Source organism: Salmo salar, chromosome 12 (genome assembly GCF_965601325.2).
Source record: "Salmo salar chromosome 12, fSalSal1, whole genome shotgun sequence".
NCBI lineage: Eukaryota > Metazoa > Chordata > Actinopteri > Salmoniformes > Salmonidae > Salmo > Salmo salar.
The window spans coordinates 98,208,846-98,226,271 of NC_138302.1; the positions used below are offsets into that span (position 1 = coordinate 98,208,846).

The 17,426-nt window shown below is 41.8% G+C and overlaps 1 protein-coding gene across 2 annotated transcripts in view; it reads left to right on the forward strand.

Annotated features, from left to right (window-relative positions):
• LOC106566196 (acid-sensing ion channel 1) overlaps positions 1 to 17,426 on the forward strand; it is a 383,890-nt gene that overhangs the window by 283,768 nt on the left and 82,696 nt on the right. The gene's annotated exons all lie outside the window — the stretch shown is intronic.

A 17,426-nucleotide genomic window follows, 5' to 3' on the forward strand; every position in this document is an offset into this window, starting at 1 on the left:
CCCATCTTCTCCATTATCCCCTGGGTACTCATACCCGTGTTCTCTGTTTGTCTGTGGCCAGTTCGTCTTGTTGGTCAAATCAACCAGCATTTTCTCAGCTCCTGCTTTTATCAGTCTCTCTTTTTCGCCCTCCTGGTTTTGACCCTTGCCTCTCCTGACTCTGAGCCTGCCTGACCACTCTGCCTGACCCTGAGCCTGCCTGCCGTCCTATACCTTTGCCTGCCCCTGTTTCTGTAATAAACATTGTTACTTCAACACAGTCTGCATTTGGGTCTTACCTGAAACGTAATAGTAACGTAACAAAATATGGAAAAAGTCAAGGGGTCTGAATACTTTCCGAATGCACTGTACATTTATCGGTCTATAGATTAATTAGCATTCTTTTTGTGGAATTAAATTGGATGTGTGTACAATATATTCATTATGTATCTTATTTATCACACTTGTACAGCATACAGATGCAGAGCCTTTGAGTGGAAAATCTGTCAGACAGTGTGAGAGCTGCTGCTACAGCATCTCAAACAGCAAATGCAGGCTTCATCAGTCACGCACCACTTTGCAATGAGCTGGAGGCATTTTCAAACCTGAACGTATTTTTTTCTCCGCAATTTCGTGATATCCAATTGTGGGCCACCTCATGGGTCTTCCAGTCGCGGCCAGCTGTGTCACAGCCCGGGATCAAACCCGGATCTATTTATTTTATTTATTTAACCTTTATTTAACTAGGCAAGTCAGTTAAGAACAAATTCTTATTTACAATGACGGCCTACCAAAAGGCAAAAGGCCTCCTGCAGGGACGGGGGCTGTGATAAAACATTTTTTTTTAAATAAATAAATATAGGACAAAACACACATCACAACAAGAGAGACAACCCAACACTACATAAAAAGAGACCTAAGACAACAACATAGGATGGCAGCAACGCATGACAACACAGCGTGGTAGCAACACAACATGACAACAACATGGTAGCAACACAACATGACAACATCATGGTAGCAACACAACATGACAACAACATGGTAGCAGCACACAACTTTTTACTAACATTATTGGAGACAGACAACAGCACAAAGGGCAAGAAGGTAGAGACAACAATACGTCACGCAAAGCAGCCACAACTGTCAGTAACAGTGTTTATGATTGAGTCTTTTAATAAAGGACGAACCGTGGCTGCCTTCCAAGCAATGGGAACCTCCTCAGAGAGGAGAGACAGGTTAAAAAGGTCAGAGATAGGCTTGGTGATGATAAGGGAGGCAACCTTAAAGAAAAAACTGTCTAAACCATATGACCCAGAGGTTTTTTGGGGGTCATGTTTAAGGAGCTCGTTTAGCACCTCAGACTCTGTGACTGCCTGCAGGGAGAAACTTTGTAGCGGGGCAGTGGGGAAAAAGAGGGAGGAGCATCGGGGCTTGTCGCATTAGAAGGGGTGGGAGATGAGGAAATGTTGGATGGACAAGGAGGCATGGCTGAGTCAAATAGGAATCCTGACTTAATGAAGTGGTGATTAAAGAGCTCAGCCATGTGCTTCTTGTCAGTAACAACCACATCATCAACATTAAGGGACATGGACAGCTGTGAGGAGGAGGGTTTATTCTCCAGGTCTTTAACCGTTTTCCAGAACTTCTTGGGGTTAGACCCACAGAGAGAGAACTGCCTCTTAAAGTAACTAACTTTGGCCTTCCGGATAGCCTGAGGGCACTTATTTCTCATTTGCCTGAACGAGAGTCAGTCAGCCTGAGTATGCGTGTGCCGAGCCTTTCGCCAGATGCAATTCATGAGGTGGAGTAACTCTGCAAGATCACGGTCAAACCAGGGGCTGAAATTTTCTTTATGGGGACGTGTTTGTTAATAATACCACTGAAAATATCTAAAAAGAAGGTCCAAGCGTCTTCGACAGAGGGGATCAAGCTGATTCTATACTAATTTACAGAGGCCAGTTCATGAAGGAAGACTTGCTCATTACATTTTTTTAGCCAGCGTCTATGACAAATCAGGACAGGTCGTTTCACTGAGCAGCCATTACGAACACAGGCTGTAAAACAGTGATCACTAAGGTCATTACAGAAAACACCAGACTGATACCTATCAGGATTATTTGTGAGGATAACTTCAAGGAGAGTAGCCTTTTCTTGGTGTTTGGAGTCATACCTTGTGGAATTGGTAATAATCTGAGAAAGATTTACGGAGTCCCAATGCTTTAGGACTTGGTCAGGTAGTTTAAGCATGTCCCACTTTAGGTCACCTAGCAGGACAAATTCAGACTTAGTGTAAGGGGCCAGGAGAGAGCTTAGGGCAGGTAGGGTACAGGCCGGTGCTGATGGAGGACGATAACACCCAGCAACAGTCAACGAAGAGCTATTTGAAAGTGTAATCTGTAGTGACGCATCTAGCACTGAGATGCAGTGCCTTAGACCGCTGCGCCACTCGGGAGGCCCTGAAACCTGAACGTTTTACTACATATTATTAGCAGTGGCGATTTTAGCATGGTGAAGAAAAAAAATTAAAAGTGGGATGCATGCCAGCAAAGTCACTACACAACACAACACTAAACAATACATTAATTGCACTATAACAGTGACAAACGGTGCCCACAAACTGTTAGGGCCTACATAAAGCTGTCCCAACAGCAGAGTCCCAACACCCCCTACACCTGGCTATCAGCGGAGCCTTGTCTGGCAGCGAAACAATTCATTCAGCCTCATTTTACTGCCTTTAAAAAAAACAGCTGATAAAAAACATAGCTGATATGGTTGACTTGCTTAAACAAATGTGCTTTCTACTGACAATTGAGATGTACAAACTACGGCATAAGGGGACGACGAGATTACAAGAGGCAAACAGTAATTTCGATTAAGACATTAATGAGCGACCCATATAATAAATCAAATCAAATGTTATTAGTCACATGCGCCGAATACAACAGGTGTAGTAGACCTTACAGTGAAATGCTGAATACAACAGGTGTAGTAGACCTTACCGTGAAATGCTGAATACAACAGGGGGGGGGGGGGGGGGGGGGGTACCGGTACAGAGTCAATGTGCAGGGGCACCGGTTAGATCAGGTAATATGTAGGTAGAGTTAATAAAGTGACTATGCATAGATGACAACAACAGAGAGTAGCAGTGGTGTGGAGTGGGAAGTGGGTGGGGGGCAATGTAAATAGTCTGGGTAGCCATTTTGACTAGATGTTCAGGAGTCTTATAGTTTGAGGGTAGAAGCTGTTTAGAACAATAGACACATTTTGTATAATTAGATAGCTGATGCAGATATATCTTTCCTAATATTTCTGTTAATGTTATTGGTCTACTTCCTCTTTCTCTCTCTCTATTGTTGCTTCATTCCTTCCTCGCTTTCAGTGTCCTTATCTGAATCATTCTAATAAAATCTTTAAATATTATAAGACTAGAATTAGGTGCAGAAGGCTTTCACTACTCTTCACAAAGATTGAATGGTTATGGGTCTGAATTAATAACTGCTATAGTCTACCACCATCTGAATGGTTATGGGTCTGAATGGTTATGTGTCTGAATTAATAACTGTTATAGTCTACCACCATCTGAATGGTTATGGGTCTGAATTAATAACTGTTATAGTCTACCACCATCTGAATGGTTATGGGTCTGAATTAATAACTGTTATAGTCTACCACCATCTGAATGGTTATGGGTCTGAATGGTTATGGGTCTGAATAGTTATGGGTCTGAATGGTTATGGGTCTGAATGGTTATGGGTCTGAATTAATAACTGTTATAGTCTACCACTATCTAAATGGTTATGGGTCTGAATGGTTATGGGTCTGAATTAATAACTGTTATAGTCTACCATCATCTGAATGGTTATGGGTCTGAATGGTTATGGGTCTGAATGGTTATGGGTCTGAATGGTTATGGCGTCTGAATGGTTATGGGTCTGAATGGTTATGGGTCTGAATTAATAACTGTTATAGTCTACCACCATCTGAATGGTTATGGGTCTGAATGGTTATTGGTCTGAATGGTTATGGGTCTGAATGGTTATGGGTCTGAATGGTTATGGGTCTGAATTAATAACTGTTATAGTCTACCACCATCTGAATGGTTATGGGTCTGAATGGTTATGGGTCTGAATGGTTATGGGTCTGAATGGTTATGGGTCTGAATGGTTATGGGTCTGAATTAATAACTGTTATAGTCTACCACTATCTAAATGGTTATGGGTCTGAATGGTTATGGGTCTGAATTAATAACTGTTATAGTCTACCACCATCTGAATGGTTATGGGTCTGAATGGTTATGGGTCTGAATGGTTATGGGTCTGAATTAATAACTGTTATAGTCTACCACTATCTAAATGGTTATGGGTCTGAATGGTTATGGGTCTGAATTAATAACTGTTATAGTCTACCATCATCTGAATGGTTATGGGTCTGAATGGTTATGGGTCTGAATGGTTATGGGTCTGAATGGTTATGGGTCTGAATGGTTATGGGTCTGAATTAATAACTGTTATAGTCTACCACCATCTGAATGGTTATGGGTCTGAATGGTTATGGGTCTGAATGGTTATGGGTCTAAATGGTTATGGGTCTGAATGGTTATGGGTCTGAATGGTTATGGGTCTAAATGGTTATGGGTCTGAATGGTTATGGGTCTGAATGGTTATGGGTCTGAATGGTTATGGGTCTGAATGGTTATGGGTCTGAATGGTTATGGGTCTAAATGGTTATGGGTCTGAATGGTTATGGGTCTGAATTAATAACTGTTATAGTCTACCACTATCTAAATGGTTATGGGTCTGAATGGTTATGGGTCTGAATGGTTATGGGTCTGAATGGTTATGGGTCTGAATGGTTATGGGTCTGAATGGTTATGGGTCTGAATGGTTATGGGTCTGAATGGTTATGGGTCTGAATTAATAACTGTTATAGTCTACCACCATCTGAATGGTTATGGGTCTGAATGGTTATTGGTCTAAATGGTTATGGGTCTGAATGGTTATGGGTCTGAATTAATAACTGTTATAGTCTACCATCATCTGAATGGTTATGGGTCTGAATGGTTATGGGTCTGAATGGTTTTGGGTCTGAATTAATAACTGTTATAGTCTACCACCATCTGAATGGTTATGGGTCTGAATGGTTATGGGTCTGAATGGTTTTGGGTCTGAATTAATAACTGTTATATCCTACCACCATCAAGCGTTCCGCTCTTCTTTCAAACTACTCTGTGAGTTCTATAGGCTGCTTTATTTAACATTCAGCAAGAAAAGAGCTTGCGTCCCTCTTCGAATAGTCTATTGGAATCAGATTTTTAAACATTTCTTAAAATGATGATGTCCAGCAAGCTATTCTAGTCTAGCTTTTTCTGCATGGGACTCCAAGCATTTTTTAAGGAGAGGCCAGTGGAGCACAGGTATGTGCGTATTACCAGAAGCTATCAGTTAGAAACTTATTATGCATAACCCATCATTAATTATGTAAATATCAGGCTAACACTGCATTGAATGTATTACCTGAAAGAGGTAGGCTAGGACGTCTATATATAGGAATATATATCAATATAGAAGAGGGTTATCTATTTTGGATGCAATTTGAATAGAGTTGATGGAGAGAGAGAGAGAGTCTGCGAGAGAGAGAGCTTGTAGGCATGCACTGATTAAAAGCAACGATATTCGAGTGTTTAGGCTGTTTTAAAACTCAACAGCTGTAATAAAAAATACACAAAAAAAAAATGTACAATTAAAAACAAGGTGACCCCCAAAAATCCAGCTGGAGATGTGTAGATTATGTCACTGTAGTATAGACTATAACTTACTGCACACTGAGATGGGCTGTCTGTCCCCACCCTGAGCGTTGATTCATCATGCAGAGGCCTTAGAGAAGCCATATTTAGACATGGCATATAATTTAACAGTTCAATTTCACGCCATGCTCTTCATATAAATCATTTATTATAATTTACCGCTTTCGGGAGTGGTTTTGGGGGGGGCGGTAAACCCCGGTAAATCTCAATAACCATGTTCCCGCCATTCAACCCTAGCGTAGCCTACTGCCTTGTGTGCATTGCTGTGCTTTTAATGTGAAGAAATAATAGTTTATCAACATTTTAAGCTAAATGTTCTGATCTGTTGCATCGGACTCATCACTTTTTAATGTTCATTTAATGTTGCCAAGGCCTACTGGTTGTATAAATTTGGGATTTATCGTCCCACAACTGTCCCAGAAATAGGTCATGTTTTTTTCTCGACAAGCTGACCAAAAGAGTAGGTCAACTTTTCTACTAACGGGGGATAGTAGATTGACATAGGCTAGTGATGTTGCTGTCCGTTACTTGTCTTGTTGGCTGAGGAAATGAACATGTGGTCAGTCATTCTAACAACCTTCAGTGCAGAATCAGAATGTTTTGTTAAGAAGGAACCGCACACCGTTGCATCTTCGATTTGAATGTTCTGTTCATATGAAGCGCACAAACAGACCTGGGATCAGCCTACCTTTGTGGCTCTGCTGATCTGAGCACAAACAGACCTGGGATCAGCCTACCTTTGTGGCTCTGCTGATCTGAGCACAAACAGACCTGGGATCAGCCTACCTTTGTGGCTGTGCTGATCTGAGCACAAACAGACCTGGGATCAGCCTACCTTTGTGGCTGTGCTGATCTGAGCACAAACAGACCTGGGATCAGCCTACCTTTGTGGCTCTGTTGATCTGAGCACAAACAGACCTGGGATCAGCCTACCTTTGTGGCTGTGCTGATCTGAGCACAAACAGACCTGGGATCAGCCTACCTTTGTGGCTGTGCTGATCTGAGCACAAACAGACCTGGGATCAGCCTACCTTTGTGGCTCTGCTGATCTAGGAATCAGTGAGGAGAAAAGTCCTCCCTCCCTGGCGACTATAGTCAACAGCTTGACAGAGCGGTCTCCTTGGATTGTTTTGTGTAAAATAGCCTGGGGCTCACCACACACTTAGGAACTCTTTGAATTATTAATTTGAGAGAGAGAGAGGGAGGGGGGAGAGAGAGAGAGAGGGAGGGGGAGAGAGAGAGAGAGAGAGAGAGAGACAGAGAGAATGCTGTGTCTATATAAGTCATTCTTTACAAGGCTGTGTGGGTTTTCATATTCACTTTATCTGGTGAGAATAAAGAACTTTCACTGTAGGCTCGTTGGTATGTTGAAGAATTGTTCATAGAACATTGAATAGAACAGAACAGAATATAATACCCATAGAATAGAACAGAATATAATACCCATAGAATAGAACAGAATATTATACCCATAGAATAGAACAGAATATAATACCCATAGAATAGAACAGAATATAATACCCGTAGAATAGAACAGAATATAATACCCATAGAATAGAACAGAATATAATACCCATAGAATAGAACAGAATATAATACCCGTAGAATAGAACAGAATATAATACCCATAGAATAGAACAGAATATAATACCCATAGAATAGAACAGAATATAATACCCGTAGAATAGAACAGAATATAATACCCATAGAATAGAACAGAATATAATACCCATAGAATAGAACAGAATATAATACCCATAGAATAGAACAGAATATAATACCCATAGAATAGAACAGAATATAATACCCATAGAATAGAACAGAATATAATACCCATAGAATAGAACAGAACAGAATATAATACCCATAGAATAGAACAGAATATAATACAGAATATAATACCCATAGAATAGAACAGAATATAATACCCATAGAATAGAACAGATTATAATAAGAATATAATACCCATAGAATAGAACAGAATATAATACCCATAGAATAGAACAGAATATAATACCCATAGAATAGAACAGAACAGAATATAATACCCATAGAATAGAACAGAATATAATACCCATAGAATAGAACAGAATATAATACCCATAGAATAGGACAGAATATAATACCCATAGAATAGAACAGAATATAATACCCATAGAATAGAACAGAATATAATACCCATAGAATAGAACAGAATATAATACCCGTAGAATAGAACAGAACAGAATATAATACCCATAGAATAGAACAGAATATAATACCCATAGAATAGAACAGAATATAATACCCATAGAATAGAACAGAACATAATACCCATAGAATAGAACAGAATATAATACCCATAGAATAGAACAGAATATAATACCCATAGAATAGAACAGAATATAATACCCATAGAATAGGACAGAATATAATACCCATAGAATAGGACAGAATATAATACCCATAGAATAGGACAGAATATAATACCCATAGAATAGGACAGAATATAATCCCCATAGAATAGAACAGAATATAATACCCATAGAATAGGACAGAATATAATACCCATAGAATAGGACAGAATATAATACCCATAGAATAGAACAGAACAGAATATAATACCCATAGAATAGAACAGAATATAATACCCATAGAATAGAACAGAATATAAAACCCATAGAATATAACAGAATATTATACCCATTGAATAGAACAGAATATAATGCCCATAGAATAGACCAGAACAGAATATAATACCCATAGAATAGAACAGAATATAATGCCCATAGAATAGAACAGAATATAATGCCCATAGAATAGAACAGAATATAATACCCATAGAATAGAATAGAATATAATACCCGTAGAATAGAACAGAACAGAATATAATACCCATAGAATAGAACAGAATATAATACCCATAGAATAGAACAGAACATAATACCCATAGAATAGAACAGAATATAATACCCATAGAATAGAACAGAATATAATACCCATAGAATAGAACAGAATATAATACCCATAGAATAGGACAGAATATAATACCCATAGAATAGGACAGAATATAATACCCATAGAATAGAACAGAATATAATACCCATAGAATATGACAGAATATAATACCCATAGAATAGAACAGAACAGAATATAATACCCATAGAATAGAACAGAATATAATACCCATAGAATAGAACAGAATATAAAACCCATAGAATATAACAGAATATTATACCCATAGAATAGAACAGAATATAATACCCATAGAATAGAACAGAATATAATACCCATAGAATAGAACAGAATATAATACCCGTAGAATAGAACAGAATATAATACCCATAGAATAGAACAGAATATAATACCCATAGAATAGAACAGAATATAAAACCCATAGAATAGAACAGAATATAATACCCATAGAATAGAACAGAATATAATACCCATAGAATAGAACAGAATATAATACCCATAGAATAGAACAGAATATAATACCCATAGAATAGGACAGAATATAATACCCATAGAATAGAACAGAATATAATACCCATAGAATAGAACAGAATTGTAATGGCTGTTGAAGGGAGTAGACCAAGGCGCAGCGTGGTTAGTGCTCATCTTGTAATTTATTAAACAGAGAACACTATAAACAAAGAAACAAGAACGACAGCCCACAGTTCTCTCAGGTTAGACAACTAAACAGAAATTAACCACCCACAAAACACAAAGGAAAACAGGCTACCTAAGTATGGCTCCCAATCAGCGACAATGATGTACAGCTGTCCCTGATTGAGAGCCATACCAGGCCAAAACAAAGAAATACAAATACGTAGAAAAAAGGACATAGAATGCCCACCCTAGTCACACCCTGGCCTAACCAAAATAGAGAATAAAAACCCTCTCTATGGCCAGGGCGTGACAAGAATATAATGCCCATAGAATAGAACAGAACATAATACCATAGAATAGAACAGAACATAATACCCATAGAATAGAACAGAAGATAATATAATGCCCATAGAATAGAACAGAATATAACACCCATAGAATAGAACAGAATATAATACCCATAGAATAGAACAGAATATAATACCCATAGAATAGAACAGAATATAATACCCATAGAACAGAACAGAATATAATACCCATAGAACAGAACAGAATATAATACCCATAGAACAGAACAGAATATAATACCCATAGAATAGAACAGAATATAATACCCATAGAACAGAACAGAATATAATACCCATAGAATAGAACAGAATATAATACCCATAGAATAGAACAGAATATAATACCCATAGAATAGGACAGAATATAATACCCATAGAATAGAACAGAATATAATACCCATAGAATAGAACAGAATATAATACCCATAGAATAGAACACAATATAATACCCATAGAATAGAACACAATATAATACCCATAGAATAGAACTTGGCATGTAAGTATACAATGAGTATACCTAACACCTTCCTAATATTGATATTCATCCCCCACTTCTGCCCTCAGAACCACCTCAGTTCGTCAGAGAATGGACTTGAATGAGTTCCGTAGGGGTGCTGGCCCATGTTGACTCCAATGCTTCCCACAGTTGTGTCAAGTTGGCTGGATTTCCTTTGGTGGTGGACCGTTCTTGATTCACACGGGAAACTATTGAGAGTGAAAAACCCAGCAGCGTAGCTGTTCTTGACACAAACCGGTGCGCCTGGCACCTACTACCATACCCCGTTCAAAGGCACTTCAATCTTTTGTCTTGCCCATTCACCCTCTAAATGGCACACATACACAATCCAAAAATCCTTCTTTAACCCATCTCTTCCCCATTCATCTATACTGATTGAAGTGGATTTAACAAGTGGCATCAATAAGGGATCACAGCTTTCACCTGGATTCACCTGGTCAGTCTATGTCAGGGAAAGAGTAGGTGTTCTTAATGTTTTGTCCACTCCGTGTATAGTATGTAAAGGTAAATTGTAGTGTTCCACAGTATTGTTATGTAGAGGCAATAACATTTAGATGGCTTTATATGTCCCCCAGAACATCTGGAAACCAACAGGTTTGTTGTAGCCTATGTGAAGAAAATGATTTGCAAGGCGTCACTGTCTAGGTATCCCACTCAGTTAGTTTCAGTAGAACTGGACACCAACCACTTGATGCTCTCTCTGTCTCTATCTCAGTCTCTCTCAGTCTCTCTCTCAGTCTCTCTGTCTCTCTCTCTGTCTCTCTCAGTCTCTCTCTGTCTCTCTCTGTCTCTCTCAGTCTCTCTCTCAGTCTCTCTGTCTCTCTCTCAGTCTCTCTGTCTCTCTCTGTCTCTCTCTCTGTCTCTCTGTTCTCTCTCTGTCTCTCTGTCTCCAGTTCAGTCTCTCTCTCAGTCTCTCTCTCTGTCTCTCTCTCTCAGTCTCTCTCAGTCTCTCTCTCGGTCTCTCTCTCTGTCTCTCTCAGTCTCCATTTCAGTCTCCATTTCAGTCTCTCTGTCTCTCTCTTTCTCTCTGTCTCTCTCTCTGTCTCTCGCTCTGTCTCTCTCTGTCTCGCTGTCTGTCTCGCTCTCTGTCTCTCTCTGTCTCCATTTCAGTCTCTCTGTCTCTCTCTCTCTCTGTCTCTCTCTCTGTCTCCATTTCAGTCTCTGTCTCTCTCTCTGTCTCTCTCTCTGTCTCTCTGTCTCTCTCTCTCTCTGTCTCTCTCTGTCTCCATTTCAGTCTCTCTCTGTCTCTCTCTCTGTCTCTCTCTCTTTCTCTGTCTCTCTCTCTGTCTCTTTCTGTCTCCATTTCAGTCTCTCTCTCAGTCTCTCTCTCAGTCTCTCTCTGTCTCTCTCTCTGTCTCTCTCTCTGTCTCTCTCTTTCTCCATTTCAGTCTCTGTCTCTCTCTCTGTCTCTCTCTCTGTCTCTCTCAGTCTCCATTTCAGTCTCCATTTCAGTCTCCATTTCAGTCTCTCAGTCTCTCTCTGTCTCTCTCTCTGTCTCTCTCTGTCTCTCTCTCTGTCTCTCTCTGTCTCCATTTCAGTCTCTCTGTCTCTCTCTCTGTCTCTCTCTGTCTCTCTCTCTGTCTCCATTTCAGTCTCTCTGTCTCTCTCTCTCTGTCTCTCTCTCTCTGTCTCTTTCTCTCTGTCTCTTTCTGTCTCCATTTCAGTCTCTCTGTCTCTCTCTCTGTGTCTCTTTCTCTCTGTCTCTTTCTGTCTCCATTTCAGTCTCTCTGTCTCTCTCTCTGTCTCTCTCTCTGTCTCTCTCTGTCTCCATTTCAGTCTCTCTCTCTGTCTCTCGCTCAGTCGCTCTCTCAGTCTCTCTCTCTGTCTCTCTCTCTGTCTCTCTCTCTGTCTCTCTCTGTCTCCATTTCAGTCTCTCTCTCTGTCTCTCGCTCAGTCGCTCTCTCAGTCTCTCTCTCTGTCTCTTTCTCAGTCTCTCTCTCTGTCACTCTCTCTGTCTCTCTCTCTGTCTCTCTCTCTGCCTCTCTCTCTGTCTCTCTGTCTCCATTTCAGTCTCTCTGTCTCTCTCTGTCTCTCTCTGTCTCTCTCTGTCTCTGTCTCTCTCTCTGTCTCTCTCTCTGTCTCTGTCTCTCTGTCTCTCTCTCACTCTCTCTCTCTGTCTCTCTGTCTCTCTGTCTGTCTCTCTGTCTCCATTTCAGTCTCTCTGTCTCTCTCTGTCTCTCTCTGTCTCTCTCTGTCTCTGTCTCTCTCTCTGTCTCTCTCTCAGTCTCTCTCTCTGTCTCTCTCTTTGTCTCTCTCTCTTTCTCTCTGTCTCTTTTTCAGTATCTCTCTGTCTCTACCTGTCTTTCAGTGATTAATGGGGTATCATTTAGAAGACTCCTTCATTCTATCACTCCTTCACACACTCACATTCTCATTCACTCTTTCACCCCTTCACTCCTTCACTCTCTCTCCTTCACTCAGTCCTTCACTCTCTCTCTCCTTCACTCAGTCCTTCACTCTCTCTCTCCTTCACTCAGTCCTTCACTCTCTCTCTCCTTCACTCAGTCCTTCACTCTCTCTCTCCTTCTCACACCTTTTTATCTCATGGTGAGCTCTTAATTAAAACTGACCATACACTCAAAGAGTATTACACATTAACATTTTAGTAGCAGCAGGAGATCATTCTGTTAAAGTTTCCATGTCAGTTGCAGACAGGCATTAATGTATTCTTGTGATCAGTTGGGAGGAAACTATGCCTGTCTGTCTGGTTAGTGAAAATAACTGCTCTTTATCTGGCTAGCTGGTTTGGCTATTCATTCAGTGGTGTGAGGATGCTGTGGTTTGGCTATTCATTCAGTGGTGTGAGGATGCTGTGGTTTGGCTATTCATTCAGTGGTGTGAGGATGCTGTGGTTTGGCTATTCATTCAGTGGTGTGAGGATGCTGTGGTTTGGCTATTCATTCAGTGGTGTGAGGATGCTGTGGTTTGGCTATTCATTCAGTGGTGTGAGGATGCTGTGGTTTGGCTATTCATTCAGTGGTGTGAGGATGCTGTGGTTTGGCTATTCATTCAGTGGTGTGAGGATGCTGTGGTTTGGCTATTCATTCAGTGGTGTGAGGATGCTGTGGTTTGGCTATTCATTCAGTGGTGTGAGGATGCTGTGGTTTGGCTATTCATTCAGTGGTGTGAGGATGCTGTGGTTTGGCTATTCATTCAGTGGTGTGAGGATGCTGTGGTTTGGCTATTCATTCAGTGGTGTGAGGATGCTGTGGTTTGGCTATTCATTCAGTGGTGTGAGGATGCTGTGGTTTGGCTATTCATTCAGTGGTGTGAGGATGCTGTGGTTTGGCTATTCATTCAGTGGTGTGAGGATGCTGTGGTTTGGCTATTCATTCAGTGGTGTGAGGATGCTGTGGTTTGGCTATTCATTCAGTGGTGTGAGGATGCTGTGGTTTGGCTATTCATTCAGTGGTGTGAGGATGCTGTGGTTTGGCTATTCATTCAGTGGTGTGAGGATGCTGTGGTTTGGCTATTCATTCAGTGGTGTGAGGATGCTGTGGTTTGGCTATTCATTCAGTGGTGTGAGGATGCTGTGGTTTGGCTATTCATTCAGTGGTGTGAGGATGCTGTGGTTTGGCTATTCATTCAGTGGTGTGAGGATGCTGTGGTTTGGCTATTCATTCAGTGGTGTGAGGATGCTGTGGTTTGGCTATTCATTCAGTGGTGTGAGGATGCTGTGGTTTGGCTATTCATTCAGTGGTGTGAGGATGCTGTGGTTTGGCTATTCATTCAGTGGTGTGAGGATGCTGTGGTTTGGCTATTCATTCAGTGGTGTGAGGATGCTGTGGTTTGGCTATTCATTCAGTGGTGTGAGGATGCTGTGGTTTGGCTATTCATTCAGTGGTGTGAGGATGCTGTGGTTTGGCTATTCATTCAGTGGTGGAAAACACTGTCTCTATTTTAGTTATGAGAACTAAAAGCACTGACCTTTTCTTGTGGGTGGTGTGGTGTTATACCCTAACCCTTATATTGTGGGTGGTGTTGTGTTTTACCCTAACCCTTATATTGTGGGTGGTGTGGTGTTTTACCCTAACCCTTTTTGTTGTGGGTGGTGTGGTGTTATACCCTAACCCTTATATTGTGGGTGGTGTTGTGTTTCACCCTAACTCTTTTTGTTGTGGGTGGTGTGGTGTTATACCCTAACCCTTTTTCTTGTGGGTGGTGTGGTGTTATACCCTAACCCTTATATTGTGGGTGGTGTTGTGTTTTACCCTAACCCTTATATTGTGGGTGGTGTGGTGTTATACCCTAACCCTTATATTGTGGGTGGTGTGGTGTTTTACCCTTAACCCTTTTTATTGTGGGTGGTGTTGTGTTTTACCCTAACCCTTATATTGTGGGTGGTGGGGTGTTATACCCTAACCCTTGTATTGTGGGTGGTGTGGTGTTATACCCTAACCCTTTTTGTTGTGGGTGGTGTGGTGTTATACCCTAACCCTTATATTGTGGGTGGTGTGGTGTTTTACCCTAACCCTTATATTGTGGGTGGTGTGGTGTTATACCCTAACCCTTTTTGTTGTGGGTGGTGTTGTGTTTTACCCTAACCCTTATATTGTGGGTGGTGGGGTGTTATACCCTAACCCTTATATTGTGGGTGGTGTGGTGTTATACCCTAACCCTTTTTGTTGTGGGTGGTGTGGTGTTATACCCTAACCCTTTTTGTTGTGGGTGGTGTGGTGTTATACCCTAACCCTTGTATTGTGGGTGGTGTGGTGTTATACCCTAACCACCAGGTATCTAATGTTGTAGCCACTCCCCCCCCCCCCACCACCACCAGGTATCTACTGCTGCAGCCACTCCCCCCCCCCCCCCTACACCACCAGGTATCTACTGTTGTAGCCACTCCCCCCCCCCCCCACCACCACCAGGTATGTACTGTTGTAGCCACTCCCCCCCCACCACCAGGTATCTACTGTTGTAGCCACTCCCCCTCCCCCACACCACCAGGTATCTACTGTTGTAGCCACTCCCCCCCACCACCAGGTATCTAATGTTTTAGCCACTCCCCCCCCCCACCACCAGGTATCTACTGTTGTAGCCACTCCTCCCCCACCACCACCAGGTATCTACTGTTGTAGCCACTCCCCCTCCCCCCCACCACCAGGTATCTACTGTTGTAGCCACTCCCCCCACCACCAGGTATCTACTGTTGTAGCCACTCCCCCTCCCCCCACCACCAGGTATCTACTGTTGTAGCCACTCCCCCCCCACCAGGTATCTACTGTGGGTAGCCACTCCCCCTCCCCACCACCAGGTATCTACTGTTGTAGCCACTCCCCCCCCCACCAGGTATCTACTGTCGTAGCCACTCCCCCCCACCAGGTATCTACTGTTGTAGCCACTCCCCATTTCATTAATGTTGATACGTTTATTTCTTGAGTGTTAAGGGGTTTCAGTGCCAATATCTGACTTACTGTATAAAGTGTGTATTTTGTCTTTGTCACATTACAGTTTACAGATTTTCAGAAAAGCTGCATCCACAAGTACAGTGCCTTCAGAAAGTATTCAGACCCCTAGACTTTTACCACATTTTGTTACATAACAGCCTTACTCTAAAATGGATTAAACAAATAAAATTTTCAGCAATCTACACACAGTACCCCATAATGACAACATAAAAACACGTTTTTAGAAATGTTTGCAAATGTATTAAAAATAAAAACAGAAATAACTTATTTACATCCTTGAGATGTTTCTACAACTTGATTGGAGTCCACCGGTGGCAAATTCAATTGATTGGACATGATTTGGAAAGGCACACACCTGTCTATATAAAGATCCCACAGTTGACAGTTCATGTCAGAGCAAAAACCAAGCCATGAGGTTGAAGGAAATGTCCATAGAGCTCTGAGACAGGATTGTGTCGAGGTACAGATCTGGGGAAGGGTACCAAAACATTTCAACAGCTTTGAAGGTCCCCAAGAACACAGTGGCCTCCATCATTCTTAAATGGAAGAAGTTTGGAACCACCAAGACTCTCCCTAAAGCTGGCCGCCCGGCCAAACTGAGCAATCGGGGGAGAATGGCCTTGGTCAGGAGGTGATCAAGAACCCGATGGTCACTCTGATAGAGCTCTAGAGCTCCTCTGTGGAGATGAGAAAATCTTCCAGAAGGACAACCATCTCTGCAGCACTCCACCATACAGGCCATTATGGTAGAGTGGCCAGACGGAAGCCACTCCTCAGTAAAAGGCACATGACAGCCCGCTTGGAGTTTGCCAAAAGACACCTAAAGGACTCTCAGACCATGAGAAACAAGATTCTCTGGTCTGATGAAACCAAGATTGAACTCTTTGGCCTGAATGCCAAGCGTCACGTCTAGAGGAAACCTGGCACCATCCCTACGATGAAGCATGGTGGTGGCAGGATCATGCTGTGGGGATGTTTTTCAGCAGAAGGGACTGGGAGACTAGTCAGGATCGAGGGAAAGATAAATGGAGCAAAGTACAGAGAGATCCTTGATGAAAACCTGCTCCAGAGTGCTCAGGACCTCAGACTGGGGTCGAAGGTTCACCCTTCCAACAGGACAACGACCCTAAACACACAGCAAAGACAACGCAGAAGTGGCTTCAGGACAAGTCTCTGAATGTCCATGAGTGGCCTCGCCAGAGGCCGGACTTAAACCTGATTGAGCATCTCTGGTAAGACCTGAAAATAGCTGTACAGCAACGCTTCACATCCAACCTGACAGAGCTTGAGAGGGTCTACAGAGAAGAATGGGAGAAACTCCCCAAATACAGGTGTGCCAAGCTTGTAGCGTCATACCCAAGAAGACACGAGGCTGTAATCGCTTCCAAAGTTGCTTCTACAAAGTACTGAGTAAAGGGTCTGAATACTTTCCAAATTTTTTATAATTGTGGAAAAATGTCTAAAAACCAATTTTTGCTTTGTCATTATGGGGTATTGTGATATCATTATGGGATATTGTTGTCCACGAGCGGAATGAACAGTTTAAGGAGTGAGTCAAACGCAGGAGACTGAGGTCCGTTGGAACAATCTTAATTTAATAAATCCACGGGTAAGTTTCACATACGGCTGGGAGCATAACAGTCAGAAAAAATTGACAAAAAGAAGCTCCGTTCAAAAGGCAGACGGGGCGCAGCCCGGCAACCCTAATGCCTAGAGAATAAAAGTAACACCACACGTAACAACGAACAATCCCGCACAAAATCCTAGCTAAACACAGA